The 14,044-nt window shown below is 56.5% G+C and overlaps 1 pseudogene; it reads right to left on the bottom strand.

Moving 5' to 3' along the window:
• Positions 1 to 6,566: 6,566 nt before the first annotated feature.
• Positions 6,567 to 13,374, bottom strand: LOC116570874 (annotated as a pseudogene).
• Positions 13,375 to 14,044: the final 670 nt, after the last annotated feature.

Here is a 14,044-nt window from a genome sequence, read left to right on the forward strand (position 1 = left end):
AGGGGGCTGGAGCAGGGGTGGGGCCAGACTGTGCAGCTCCCGACCCCAGTCCCCTCTCCCCTGTGCTGAGTGGACTTACTGAGGCTGCTTTGTTGTTGGAAGGGGAGGGTTGAGCAGAGTGAGTGGGAAGGGGAGGGCTGCAGCTTGGGGCTGACACTCCTTCCTTCCTCCCTGACCTCCCTCTGACCTCCAGCTAGCCCGGGCCCCTCCACCCAATGGGGGAAGGGACAGGGGCCGTGGCCACTGTTCCTATGGGGAAGGACTTCAGGATCCCCCTCTGTGTGCATCCTTCCCTCCACCTCCCCCTAACCCCCCAGCCTCAGTTCTGGGGCCTTGGGAGGAGCTCAGGTCAGGCCCAGAAGCAGGCAAAGCAGGCTCTGTGGGAAGGTGGGGTGAGGGCCTGGCCCTGCCTGCCCTGGTGTGACATCAGGTAGGTCACTGCACCTCTCGGACCCTTAATCCTGCCGTCCGTGCAATGGCCCAACAGCGTTTGCTTGCAGTCGTGCAGCAATTAGTGAGATCATGGTTACAGAAGGCTTGACACAATGTCTGGCAACGGAAAATGCTCAGTAAGTATATTTTTGTCATCATCGGTGTCATTTCCCGGGCTCTCCCTTCCCTCCTCCTCCCTCCCAGCCCTCAGGACCATGTCCTTTGGTGCTGGTGCACGCTGGCACAGTAGGACAGACCTGACCCGCCTTATTCACCTCTGTACTATCCCCAGCTTCTAGCACAGGGCCTGGCACCTAGTAGGTGCTCAGTAAGTGTCCAATGAATGAACCGGCAGAGTCGTGCGGGGACAAGCCAGTTCCTCTCCCTGAGCCTCCAGGTGTCCACAAACTGGGAATCTTTGAGGGCCCTCCCACTTTGAAACCCAGGCTGGGTGTTTGTGTTGCTACTCTGCTGAGTCTTGGGTCTCTCTCTCTTTTTTTTGAATATTCATGCCAGCTGTCTCTTCCCCAAGCCCTCTCTCACCTGGACACAAGCCAACCTCTTGCCTTTCTATCTGCTTCTATGCTTTGACCCTATTCTCCATCACAAGAGCAGGGCCAGGGGTCTTCAAAACACAGATCTCTGCTGAATAAAGTCAAGAGCCTTTAATGTGGCTCATGGGGCCCTGCACAGCCCAGCCCGGGGAGGGGGGTGCTTTCGGCCTCTTCCAGAAGTTTCGACCAGCTCCAGGACACAGGCCTTCTCTGCTTCTCTGAGCCTCCCTGTACAGGCCCTTTGCACATGCTGTTCTCACCCTCTTCACCTGGGTAACTTCTACTCCTTCTCCAGACCTGCCACTCCCATTAGTGACTGCCTTCATCCCTCCCAGCATCTGTTGAGTCGGAAAGGGGTGTGTGTGTGTGTGTGTGTGTGTGTGTGTGTGTATAATTTATTTATTTGAGAGAGAGACAGTGCATGAGCAGGGGGAGGGGTGGAGGGAGAGGGAGAAGCAGACCCCACACCAAGTACAGAGCCTGATGTGGGGCTCGATCCCAGAACCCCGAGATCATGACCTGAGCGCAAGGCAGACACTTAAAGGACTGAGCCACCCAGGTGCCCCGAATCAGCAAGTGATAGCTGCTGGAGGGGTAATAGGGTGTGTTTTCTCCACTAGACCAAGTGGCCGGGCCAGGCTTGGCTCCCCTTTCTTTCCACCCCTACGACACAGTAGAGCGTGGCACAGAGGGGGTGCTCACATTAGGTAGGTCATGGCCAGTCTCCCTCCCCCTGCATGGGGTCTTTGAAGGTCTCTGCGGAGCACCCTGGCGCCTGAGGGGCAGGTGGCCACAGAGGAATGAGTGTGGACTGGGTGGAGGTTCATACTTATCCTTCTGGGAATGGAGCTCCAAAGAGGCAGGTGGCGTGGGCGGCCGGGGGCGGGGTGCCCCCTGGCTGCGCTGCTCAGCCCTGCCCTCTGCCCCAAATTTCAGCCTGCTCTCAGGGGAGGTCCTGTGTTAGCCCTGACATTTTGGATAAATTCCATTCTCTGAGTTTGGCCAGGATGAATTCCAGCCGTAACCACTCACCATTGTGTGTCTTTAGGCAAAGCCTTGCCCTTCTCTAGGCCTCAGGTCCTCATATATGAAGTGAAGACAACACTGGTCCCTGCTACAGGGGGGTGGGCGTCAGTGAGACCACGCACGCACCCTTCCCCCACGGTGCTCAGGATGGAGCTCAGTAGAGTATGCTGCTCAGGCAGGAGAGGGCCCAAGGGCACCAGGGGCACAGGGAGGGACAGGGTGTGGTTTCGGGGGACCCCCCCCCAAAGCCACTTTGTAGCTAGCCTGCAGCAGGCATTAGGAAAGGTGCTAGAAAGAGCCTCAGAGCAGCTGTCAACAGGAGGTGAGCACTGAGAGAGAAAGAGAGAGAGAGAGAGAGAGAGAGAGTGTGTATGTGTGTGTGTGTGCGCGCACTGTGAACAAGTGAGCTGGTGTGGAAGAGCCTTCAGAGGAGGGGAGGAAAGGAATGAGCTGGAAAGGCTCCATACTACAGCTGCAGTGAAGCCAGAGGCTCCAGAGGCAGGGACCTCCAGGGGCCTTCACAAGGGCAGTGCAATCAAAGCCTGTGTTTTGGGGGTGGGGGTGGAGGTGGGGGTGCCCTAGAGGGAGGGAGGGGTTTCCCAAACTCAGGAGAGGAGGGGAGGAGTTCTGGGCCAGAGGGTCTCCCTGGTTCCCCACCATCCCTAGCGTCGAAGGCTGGCCCTCTGCCGCCCAGGACCCCTGTTTGAATTTGGGCCCTGCCACTTGCCAGCCGTGTGATCCTGGGTAAGTTCTTTGCCTTTCGAAGCCTCAGTTTCTTTGGTGGTAAAAATGGGATGATGACAGAACATACCCGTGTCTCAGTTTGCCAGGGCAGCCGGGGTACCCCATACTGGGGGGCTTACACAACAGAAATGTATTTTCTCACAGTTCTGGAGGCTGGAAGTGCCAGATCCCGGTGTGGGCCGGTTTGGTTCCTCCTCCCGAAGCCTCTCTCCTTGGCTGGTAGACAGCCCTCTTCTCCCAGGTCTTCACATGCTCCTTCCTCTGTGCGTGTCTGTGTCCTAATTTCCTCTTCTTAAAGGACACCAGGCGTATTGGATTGGGCCCTCCCCGCCGATGACCTCATTGAACCTTAATTTCCTCTTTAAAGACTCTATGTCCGCAGAGAGTCACATTCTGAGCTGCTGGGGGTTACGACTTTGCCATATGGATTGGGGGGGTTCCCAATGCTGTCCATGATGCCTCTTTTGGTCTGGGTTCCCTGGAAGCAGGCTAAAGGAAGGGCCTGGGAGTTCGTTTGCAAGTATATTCCCAGGAGCAAGAGTGAGGGGTGGGGGAGGCAGGGAGTACAGCAGGAAGGAGCAGATACAAACGTACAGGATTGAGCTCGCCATTATGGAGTCTAGGTGGCCGGTCCCCCGGGACTATCTGAGATTTTTTACGAAGTATGTCTCAGGACCATGTGCCTGAAGAAGAGAGGGGGAGGCTTTTACCCCGTGGCTCTGTTTCCCGACCCCCCCATCAAGGGTTGGCCCCTAGGGTGTTGTAGCTGGGTGGCTGCTGAGTGGGTTCCTGGGCCAGGGAAGGGTGCCCACAAGGGGTGTCCGGAAAGCCCCAGGGTGGATTAAGGGGTTTGAAGTCATGCAGGAGATGTTCTCTCTGCCCCTTGTGGCACTCAACTCAGTCCCTGTCCTCCACGGGGTCCAGGCCGGTGGAGTCCCCTTCAAGTTGCTGGCTACCTGCAGACCCCCGAAGATGTTATGCAGACAATTTGCTGCATCTGGGGTCGCTTGCCCACACCTGAACAGTGACTCCCTTCTTTGCCTGATGAACTCTGGCACAAGGACCCCAGAGCGGTGAGATGGAGTCACCGGCTCCGAGTTCCTGGAGATCTGCCCTGTTCCGGGCTTCCTGGTTTCCCCGCTTCCCTCTCACTCCCCCAGCCAAGGTAACCAGGACCTTTGATTCTTCAACCCAAAGCTGCAGGAGGAGAAGCTCTATTCCAACGGGGGCGGGGCAGCACTGGAAGGAACCGAGGGGGGCAATCCTGCGACCACAGCTGGTTCCTGGCACCATTCACCCCCTGTCGGTTCTGTGCCCAGCACCCCAAAACACTAGGGCACAGAGAGCCCAAGGAGCCTGCCTCAGCCACCACGGGCGCCTGAGTCCAGCCTTAACTCCCAATCCAGTGCTCCTACCAACACACTCCAAGAGAAAACGTGGGGGTCATGGGGAGAGGAGGAGACTGGGACAGGCGGGGACCTAATGCCCACTCCCCTCCAGAGGGCCTCACATACAGCTGGTGTGAACTAAGTACGCGCTGGTTGACTGAGCTGAATGTCTGGGTGTCTGGGTGGGTGAGTGGGGGAAACAGCCGACAAACCGGTGAGCCTGTACTGTTCCGAGTCCCAGCCAGCCAGCCCCACGCACCCCTCCTTGCTTGCTAGCAATCTCCCTTTCAATTCTGCGGAGTCACTGCTCTCAACTCCTTGCCGGGTCTGTGTGCCAGGAACTTGGAGGGAAGAAAGACTGACAGAGCCTCGGAGCCTCAAGCTGCCTGACCTTGTTGAAGATGAGAAAACCAAGGCAGGGGGAGAATCCTGCCGCACCCCCACTCCCCCAGCAGCCTTGGGTCCCCACCCCTGCCTGGCTCACCTACCCCTGTGGGCAAGAAGCCTTAGGACTTCTCTGTCAGATTTTGGTAACCTGTTTACCTTTGCCCGGCAGGTCGTGGGGGCAGGGGGTGTGGGGGGGAGGATGTGGTCTGCAGATGGGGTTCCCTGAGCCCCAACCAGTCATTCTGAATCCTTCCGAAGAAGTTGTAGGTGTGCTAACGCGACCAGTGAAACTCCAGGGAAGCTCCGGCTGGCCCCTGAGAGGCCGGGCAGGGCTCTGGAGCATTTCCTGACCTAGACTATGGGCTGCTCCCCGCACAACCACTCCCTCCCCTCCAGGAGTCTCTCTTCTCTCCCCTCCAGGGTCTGGAGACAGGGCCCAGTAGCCCACTTCTGTCCCCCACACATAAATGGCATAGGGCAGACCCCTACCCCTCTCTGAGCCTCCATAGCGCAGCTGGGACGGGTCAGCAACCCGAGTCCCTTCTGACCCCGACCGTCCTAGACTCCTTGGCCATCAGAACTCCGATCTTCCCTTCTCCCTCTGTCTGCAGCCCCTTTCTCTCTGGCCCCCCTCCGGCCTGCACTCTGGCTTCTCTCCGGCCCCCCTCCGAGGCCCCCCTCTGATTCCCCCGCTCACATATCCTGCTTTCTCCCTCCTCTTTCTCTCCCTCCTCCTGACCACCCTCCTCAGAGAATGCCAAGTCTGCAGGTTTCCCGCGACCTTGAGCAGCCAGCAGGTTGAGAGCAGAGCCGGGAGCTCGGAGCTTTGCAAAGGGGCCTCTCCCGCGGGAGCACTGCGCGTGCACTCCTCTCCCATCCCCTATCCCACCTGCCCTGCTCTATTTCTCCCCCACGGCGTTTCCCAGCTTCTCACTGTTTACTTCCCTTAATCAGGTGTTTATCGGCCATCCCCTCCTGAGAACTTCAGCATCACCGGGGCCGGGATTTTGGTCTGTCCCCAACGCCTACAACAGACCCGGCGCACAGTAGGTGTTCAGTGGGTAACGGATGACGATCTCCTCCCCACTGGCTAGCCCCTGAGAGCCACCATTTACGGAGCGCCTTCTGGGGAACCACCTCACTGTCTCTGATCCACAGCTCTGTGTGCCCAGGACTCTGTCGGGCCCCTCTGGGAAGATGGGGAAACTGAGGCTCAGAGAAGAAGGGCCCAAAGGGAAGGACGAGTCCAAGGTCACCGTGGTAAGCGCGGGGGATGGATTCGAACCCACCCGTCCAGACCTCGGCGCCTGCGCGCTCAGACCTTCCTCTGAGCAGCGCGGGTTGGCATCGCCCCCCTGCTGGGGACGGTGGGGGACCGAGGGGGCGGGGCAAGTCCTGCTCCGAGGCCTTCGGCCACGCCCCTACGCGTAGAGTGGAGAAACTGAGGCACACCCCCCCCCGCACCCCACCCACCTCCGGCTTCCTCTGATTCCCTGGAAGCCAGGGTCCCAAACCCAAGTTGACAGTGAACGGGCCCACGCCCCCCTCCCTGGGCCCTCCCCTACTCCCCCTCGCCCCGCCCCTCCCAGCCCCGGCCCGAGGCGGAGCTTAGCCCGCGCCCACCGGGAGCCGGGGAGGGAGAGAAAAATGAGTTTTCCTGCCGCCCGGTGGCGGTGTCAATTGATCGGGCGCGGGCGGGGGCCGCGCGCCGGGCTGGGGGCCTCGCTCGCAGCTGCCGGCGCACAATTATCGGGAAAAAACTGGGGCGGCTGCTGCGGTGAAATTAGTTATCGATCCCTCGGCGGGGCCGCGGGGCCGCGCTCGGCGCTGACGGCTGCACGCCCGGGCCGGGCCCGCTGGGCGGGGGCGGGGGGCGGCCCTCTCCCTTCTCTCCTGCCCCCTAGCCCCCCACGACAGCCCTCCCCCCTCCCCCCGCCGCCCTGCTCTCCTCTCCCATTCATCCCGCCGCTGTATCGACCCACGCCGGTCGACGCAGACAGGCGCCCCCTCCCACCGCCAGCGCCCCCCACCCCCATCACCCGACCACCCCGACCACGGGCCCTGCTCCGGGGGAACCCGCGAGCTGGCTCTGAGGAAGGATGGACGCGGGGGTGGGGGGTGTGGATGGGGCGGGGTGGCTCCTGCCGAGAGACGGCAGCAGGTGCCGAGGGTGGGAGCCAGTTCTGCCCCTAGAAGACGGGCTTTGGGGCCCTGACCTCTCTGAGCCTCATCTATAAACCAGGGAGGTTCCCACATCTTGCTTATCACGAGGGTACAGTGAGAGGGTTCAAGAGAAGTGCCTGTGCTTGGCCGCTTCCTGGGAGGGCGTTGGGGATTTATTTCGCCCTTATACCGCAAAGCCTCTAGGAGCTGTGTCATATCCCCATTTTATGGATGAGAAAACTAAGCTCAGAGAGGCGCGACGCTTTATCTATGGTCACACAGTGAGCTAGTGGCCCCAGGACTCTACAAAGCCAGCTCTCAGAGGGGAGACGTCAGGGGGTCTTCTCAGTGGGCTGCTGACATACCCCAGAGCCTGTGCTGGGGGTGTGGTCAACTCAGAACTAGGCTTGTGGGGGTGAGGAGGTTCTGAGTGTTAATCCTGACCCTCCACTCACCAGCGTGTGACCTTGGGCAAGGCCGGTCCTGGTCCCTCCCCAGGCCTCCTGCAAAGAGAGGCTTAGACCTTGTGCCCCCAAGGCTCCTTTGGGCTCACCCACCTTGCCTCTGCTACCCGTCCCCTGCCTGCCTGCCATTGCCTCTTTCACCCCTCCAGCGTATCTCCATTGAGCACCTCTTGTGTGCCAGGAACTGTGCTGGACACAGTGGGCACCGCTGAAAGCATGACAGCCCCTGTCCCTGCTCTCTTGGAGCAAGATAGGTACTGAGCAAGTCATGACACAGCCACATATGGATACCTGGAGTCCAAAAGGCACTTGGTGGTCAGTCTGGGGAACACCAGTGCGCTACTGGGCAGGGAAGAGGGTGAGGTTGGCAGGGTCAGACCAGGGAGGGCTGCAGACCTACAAAGGAGGTGGGTTCCCAGTGAAGGGCTTAGAGCAGGGAAATGCCAGGGTCAAGTTCAGCCCCACAACTGGAAGCCTGACATTCAAAACTCCTGCATGGGAGTCCCGGCTCTGTTCTTGGTCTGTCTAAGCCTGTTTCCTCATCCGTAAGATGATAGTAATGATCTCCATTGCTGAAGGAGCTATGGGGTTTGGAGTGGGTTAGCCCTGTGTTCGAGTGTTGCCTTCAAGCTGTGGGACCTTGAGCCATATCAATAAGGGGCTCAAGGGAAGGATTGGGGCAGTATAGAAATTCGAGAGCTCTGTGCCCCCTTCCTTCTGGCTTTTCTGGCTCCCAAAATGGAGAGGTGGGCTCAAGATCTGGAGCAAGGTCTCCTGTCCAAGGGGAGGTGGTGGCCCCTAGGCTGGCCGGAGGGTGGGGGCTGGCTGGCAGTTCCCGCCACTCATCCGTGTGGGACCCTGCTGGGACCCTGACTGATGGGAGGAGCTGAGGGTGAGGTGGCCTGGGGCAGAGGGGTCCTGAATTGGGTGTTAGGACTGGGGGACCTGGTCAGGTCGCTGATCTTTCTGTGCCTCAGTGTCCCTTTGCTGGCTACAAGGAAAGACAAAGCTACAGAGAGACATGCTGGCCTGTGGCAACTGGGATTGCTTTAAATCAAAACCAACTCTCACTGGCTTCTAGGGAGTGGGATATGTTCTATTTCTTGATTTGGATGCTGGTTATACAAGTGGGTTCACTTTGTAGATTCATACAGCGGATCACCTAGGGTGTGCTTCCGTGAGTCCCAGGAGAATCAAGTCCTCACCCTGTGACCTGCCTATGGGTCCAGAGGGCACGCAGTTTGTATGTACTGGTGAGGGCCCTAGGGCCAGCTTCCCCGGGGCCTGAAGAGCACCCACTGCAGGTTCTTAGGTTCCCAGGACCCCTCATGCTAGAGGGACCACCGAGAGAGGACAAACAGTAATGCCTAAGCATCCAAACCATCTTCCCCCTAGCCAGGTAAGAAAACTGAGGCTCCAGGGCACCTGAATGACTCAGTTAAGCATCTGCCTTCAGCTCAGGTCCTGATCCCGGGGTCCTGGGGATCAACCCCTGCATCAGGCTCCCTGCTCAGCTGGAAACCTGCTTCTCCCTCTCCCTCTGCCCCTCCCTCCTCTCCCTCTCTCAAATAAACAAATAAAATCTTTAAAAAAAAAAAAGAAAGAAAGAAAGAAAAAAGAAAAGAAAAGAAAAGAAAACTGAGGCACAGAGAAAGCAGCAATCTCACCAGGTCCCCCAGTCCTTAGAGGCAAGATTTGAAAGGAGACCTGCCTCCCGCAGCCTCAAGGCCACGTGTTCTCTCTGTCCGCTCTCCCTCCTGCCCTATGTTTTGCCCCTCAGACAGCATCTGACTACATCAGTCCGTGTGTGGGTGAGTGGGTGAGTGTGAGTGGGAAAGGAAGGGGGGAGGGGGGAGGAAGGTGAAATCAAGGAGTGACCTGGCCTTGAATACCCCCTCCCTTGCAGGCTCCTGGAAGCCTTGGCCAGTGTAGTGTGCAAATGTGCATTTGTGTGTGTGTATCCGCAGGAATGTGGGAGAGGGCCTCATGGAAGGCTTTCATAGGCAGGTAGGAATGTAGGGAGACACGTGCACATCTGTGTATGTGTGTGAGTGTGTACTGCGTCCATGGGCATGACCATGCATGTGTGCACGGGTTGCCGAGCCTGCGTGCACATATGTGTAAGCGTGAGTACCTCCGAATACGCACTGTGTTCTGGCCCCCAGGCATGTATGCGCTTCTGCATGTGCGTGCCTTCGCACGTGTTCGTATGTGCGCCTTGTGTATCTGCTCGTCCTTGGTTTCCGCACACATCTCTGTGTGGGGGAACTCTCTGTGAATGCTTAGACACACTGGAACGGAGGCTTCCATGGGTGGCTGGAGTGGCATGGGTGTGTGTGACATGGTGGTGTGTGCCCATGTGTCTGATACAGGTTGGCATGCCGGGTGCATCGTGTGCATTGGCATACAAGTTGGGCAGGTGCCTGTGCTGTGCCTACGCACCTTTGTGGCTTGTTCCCTCCGTACTTGCGTTATGATCATGTGTAATTCCTCTGCATGCACACGTGCCCAGGAAGCTGCTGCCTGGTACATGGGCGAGGCTGCTCGCGCTGGCGGGCCTGGGTCTGTGTTTGCCTCTGCGCTCATTCTGAGCACACATCGGGGTCATCCCACACTCACCAGGGAGCCCAGCACACCGCCGGAGGAGGCGGGTGCTTTTTGATGTTACAGTAGAGCTGAAGAGGAGAGAGAGCAGGGCTGGCCTTGGCTGCTCCTTGCTGGGTAGAGGACACCGGAGAAGGAGGCAGAAGCCAGCCGGGACTGCCCAGCTGCCCTCTGCGCCTTCCTCAGGTTGGGCTCCATGGACTCCATGACCAGCAGGTGCCCACTCCCTCCCTCTGCAGCTCACCCTGATCCCTAACCTAAGTCTGTGATGTCCCTCCACCCACCACAGCTTGCCTCCCTGTGCGCACACACCTACCAGCCCGCCCCAGCTCGCTCAGCCCTTTTGTGGATCCTGCACCTTTGTCCCCTGGGGTCGCTACTCACCCTGGGTACAAGTCCTCATTCTCAGAAGACGTTGGGGCCTCCCAGGGGCCTCCTCTCCCTGCTTGGAGTATCCCTCCCTCCAGGACACCATGAGGACCCCCTGGCCAACATGCTGGCCTTTCCTTTCCACTCTCCTGTCTTTCCCAGGAACTGCCACTTGTCCTGGCACTGTGGTCCGCTCCGACCTGGCCACTGCTTGCATGTGAAGTTGGAAACTCAGTTATCCCCGCCTGCACCCCACCTCCTGCCCAGCTAGCCCTCTCTCTCCTAAGAAGTGCCTTCCGCTTGCCACCCTCTTCCAGGCCCCTCTGTCCTACCGGTCCCACCCCTCCCTTGGACTCCTCCTGTCTGTCACTTCCTGTGCAATATGGTGGGACAGTCCTGCCCTAGGGCCAGCCCAGGACCTGAAGGAACCCAAGCCAGCCTCACCACCCTTCACGTGTAGGTGATGGCATTGCTATGTTGGACCAATGTAGCATGGTGACCAATGCACCCAGACTCCACACGCCTTTGGTTTCCCTGTGCTCTCTCTGTGTGTCCCATCTGCCCAGCTGACTCTCCTGGCTTTGCCTCTTGATGACCTGGGGGTGTGTCCTGGGCTCTGCCTCTGACCCCCAGCCCTCCCTGGCGGTGTCCCCCTTGGCCATGGCCTCCCAGACTTCCATCTCCACTTTGCCTTCTCAACGCCAGACCCATTGTGTCTGCTGCCACTGAGTACCCACAGCCCACACAGGGCCTTCCCACCCAGGGAAGGAAGCTGGGGCATCACCCTTGCCCCATTCTTCCTCCTCACCCTCCACATCCATCCCGTCAATTACCAAGTGTCTGTGCTTGGGGTTCATTGAGCTTCTTGGATATATGTTTTATTAAGTTTGGGAAAATTTCAGCCACTCTTTTGTCCCATCTGTTTTCTGTTCTCTTTCTCCCTTCCTCTGGAACTCTAGTTACCCATATATCAGGCTGTTTGGAAAAGTTCTACAGCTCGCTGGTGCTCTTTCCATTAAAAATATTTTTTTTTCTGCTTCATTTTGGATCATTTTCTTTTACTGCTATGTCTTCTAGCTCACTCATCTTTCCTTCTGTCTTATCTAATCTGTCATGCATCCCATTCCGTGTACCTTTCTTTTTCAAAAAAATTTTTCTAAATTTATTTATGACAGAGAGAGATAGTGAGAGAGGGAACACAAGCACGGGGGAGCTGGAGAGGGAGAAGCAGTTTCCCTGCTGACATGGGGCTTGATCCCAGGATGCCAGGATCATGACCTGAGCCAAAAGCAGACGCCCAACAACTGAGCCACTCAGGCGCCCCATATGTATCTTTTATCTCTGACATTGTAAGTTTCAACTCTTCAAGGTCAATTTGTTGTTGTTTTTTTAAATCTTCATGTCTCTACTTAACGTTTTGAAAATATAGAATACAGTTATAAAAACTTTTAGAATCGGCCTCTGCTAACTCTAACATCCTGTTAGTTTTGGGTCAGTTTCCACTTGATCAATTTCTTTCCTTTATGGGTCATGTTTTCCACCTTCTTTGTATGTCGTGATTCTCTCTCCCTTTCTTCTTTCCCTCCCTCCTACCCTTCCTTCCTCTCTTTTTCTTCCTTTCTTTCTAAAGATTTTTATTTATTTATTTGACAGAGGGAGATCACAAGTAGGCAGAGAGGCAGGCAGAGAGAGGGGGGGAAGCAGGCTCCCTGCTGAGCAGAGAACCCGATGCGGGGCCCGATCCCAGGACCCAGAGATCATGACCTGAGCTGAAGGCAGAAGCTTAACCCACTGAGCCACCCAGATGCCCCCTCTTCCTTTCTTTCTAACAGGCCTTTAATTCCTTTTATTTTTCTTGTATAAAACCACAGCTGGAGACTGGATCCCCTGCACAGAGACTCTGGCATGTGCCTTTACAAGATGGTCAGTGAATCCCTGATAGGGAGACTTGGTGAACACAGTCTCTTTCCAGAGATTGGGGTGAGACAGCTGTAGGTCTTGGGAATGGCATCAAAAGTGGCCTTGGCGTAATTGCCCTGGGTGGCAGTGCAGTCCCTGGCTGAGGGGTAGCTGTCCTCAATACCTGTCATCATCAGTAGCTTCTTGGGCACAGAGGCTGAGACAATGCCAGTGCCTCTAATGTTGGAGATGAGGCACACCAACACAGACCCACAGCGACTGGTCACCTTACATGGGACAGTGTGGGGTTTGCCAATCTTCTTTTGCCAGTATTCTTGCTGCACAAGATGGTGGAAAGCTTGGCCAGGAAGATGACCCCACAGGTGGCAGTGGCTACCTCCTTGCAGCACTTAATACCCAGGCCAAGATGTGTTCATTATAATCTCTAATGGCAACAAATGCCTTGAACACAGTCTGCTGGCCAGCACGTGTCTGCTTCTGCACCAACATAGTCTTCAAAACCTCATCCTTAAAGGATTCCCCCAGGAAAAACTCAGTGATCTCAGATTCCATGATGGTCAGGGAGAGGAGCTAGATCTCCAGAGACTTGATCTTTGTGACCTTGAGCCGGTGACCCAGCTTGGTGTTGGGGATCCACTCCTTGTCCTCAGCCGTGCCTCTGAGAGATCTGTGACCTTTCTGACCATGGCCTTGACTCTGGCCCTGGATGTCACTGCTAAAGCCTCCATGGAAGCCACTGGCCTCCCATTCTGGGGTACCTGGGTCCTCCACACCCTCCCGCCATTTGGTGTTTTCTCAGAGAAGGTGGTGTCTGGTAATTTTCTATTGGATACCAGACATCATAAATTTTGCATCTTTTCTATTCTTATAAATCTTCTTGAGCTTTGTTTTAGGAATCAGTTAGATTACTTGGGAACTAACACATCTTTCTGGGTCTCGCTTTATGACTTGTTGGGTGGGTTTTAGCAACGCTCAGTCTGGGGCTGATTCTCCACCTTTGAGGCAAGACCCTCCTGAGTGCTCCACCCCCTACCCTGTGAATTGTGACTTTTCCAGTCTGGCTGGTGGGAACAGGCCTGTTCTTCCATCCTTTTAGATGGTTCCTTCTCAAAAGCCACTAGCTCATGTATTTTTCTTCTGAATTTTTTGGTTGTTTCAAGTGTGATAGTAAATCTGGCCTGTTATTCCATCTTGGCCCAAAGTGATGGTCAGTCAACAAGTGTGGCAATTCTACTTCCTAATCATTCTTGAATCTGTTGACTTCTCTCCCAGCCCCTGTCATGGCTCCAGACCCCATTACCTCCCACCTGGGGTGACACCCATAGTCACCCAGGGCTAGGTCTCTGTTCCCTTAAAATCCTTTTCCATGCAGCAGAGTCTGAGCTGATCAATCTATCTTTCTTTCTTCCTTCCTTTCTTTTAAAAAATATTTTATTTATTTATTTGACACAGAGAGACACAGTGAGAGAGGAAACAGAGCAAGGCGAGTGGGAGAGGGAGAAGCAGACTTCCCACTGAGCAGAGAGCCTGATGCAGGACTCAATCCAAGGATCCTGTGATTATGATCTGAGCCAAAGGCAGATGCTTAGCAACTGAGCCACCAGGTGCCCCTGGAGCTGATCTTTCTCGATTGTAGTCTGACCGTGCCCTGCCCCAGCTTCAAACCTGTTTGCTCCTGTCTTTGGGTTGATTTCCAGCTCCTGCCTGTGGTTCATCAGGTCTTGGTACGGCCAACCAAACGGAACTGCCTGTATTTTCCCAGGGGGCCATTCTCTCTCTGCGGGGACTTTGCTCATGCCCTTCCTCCTGCCAGGGGCTCCTGCCATCTTCTCTTCTACTTTTCCTCTAGGTCTCCGCATAGGTGACACCTGCCCCAGCAAGCCCTCTCACCTCTCAGGTAGGGGAAGGTGTTTCCGGCCTCTGCAAACCTGTCCCTTAGCACGAATTGCTTTGGACCACTGCTGCCTGGGGTGACTGTGTCCCCTCGGTTGGG

The sequence above is a fragment of the Mustela erminea genome, chromosome 12 (assembly GCF_009829155.1).
Source record: "Mustela erminea isolate mMusErm1 chromosome 12, mMusErm1.Pri, whole genome shotgun sequence".
NCBI classification, from domain to species: Eukaryota; Metazoa; Chordata; class Mammalia; order Carnivora; family Mustelidae; genus Mustela; species Mustela erminea.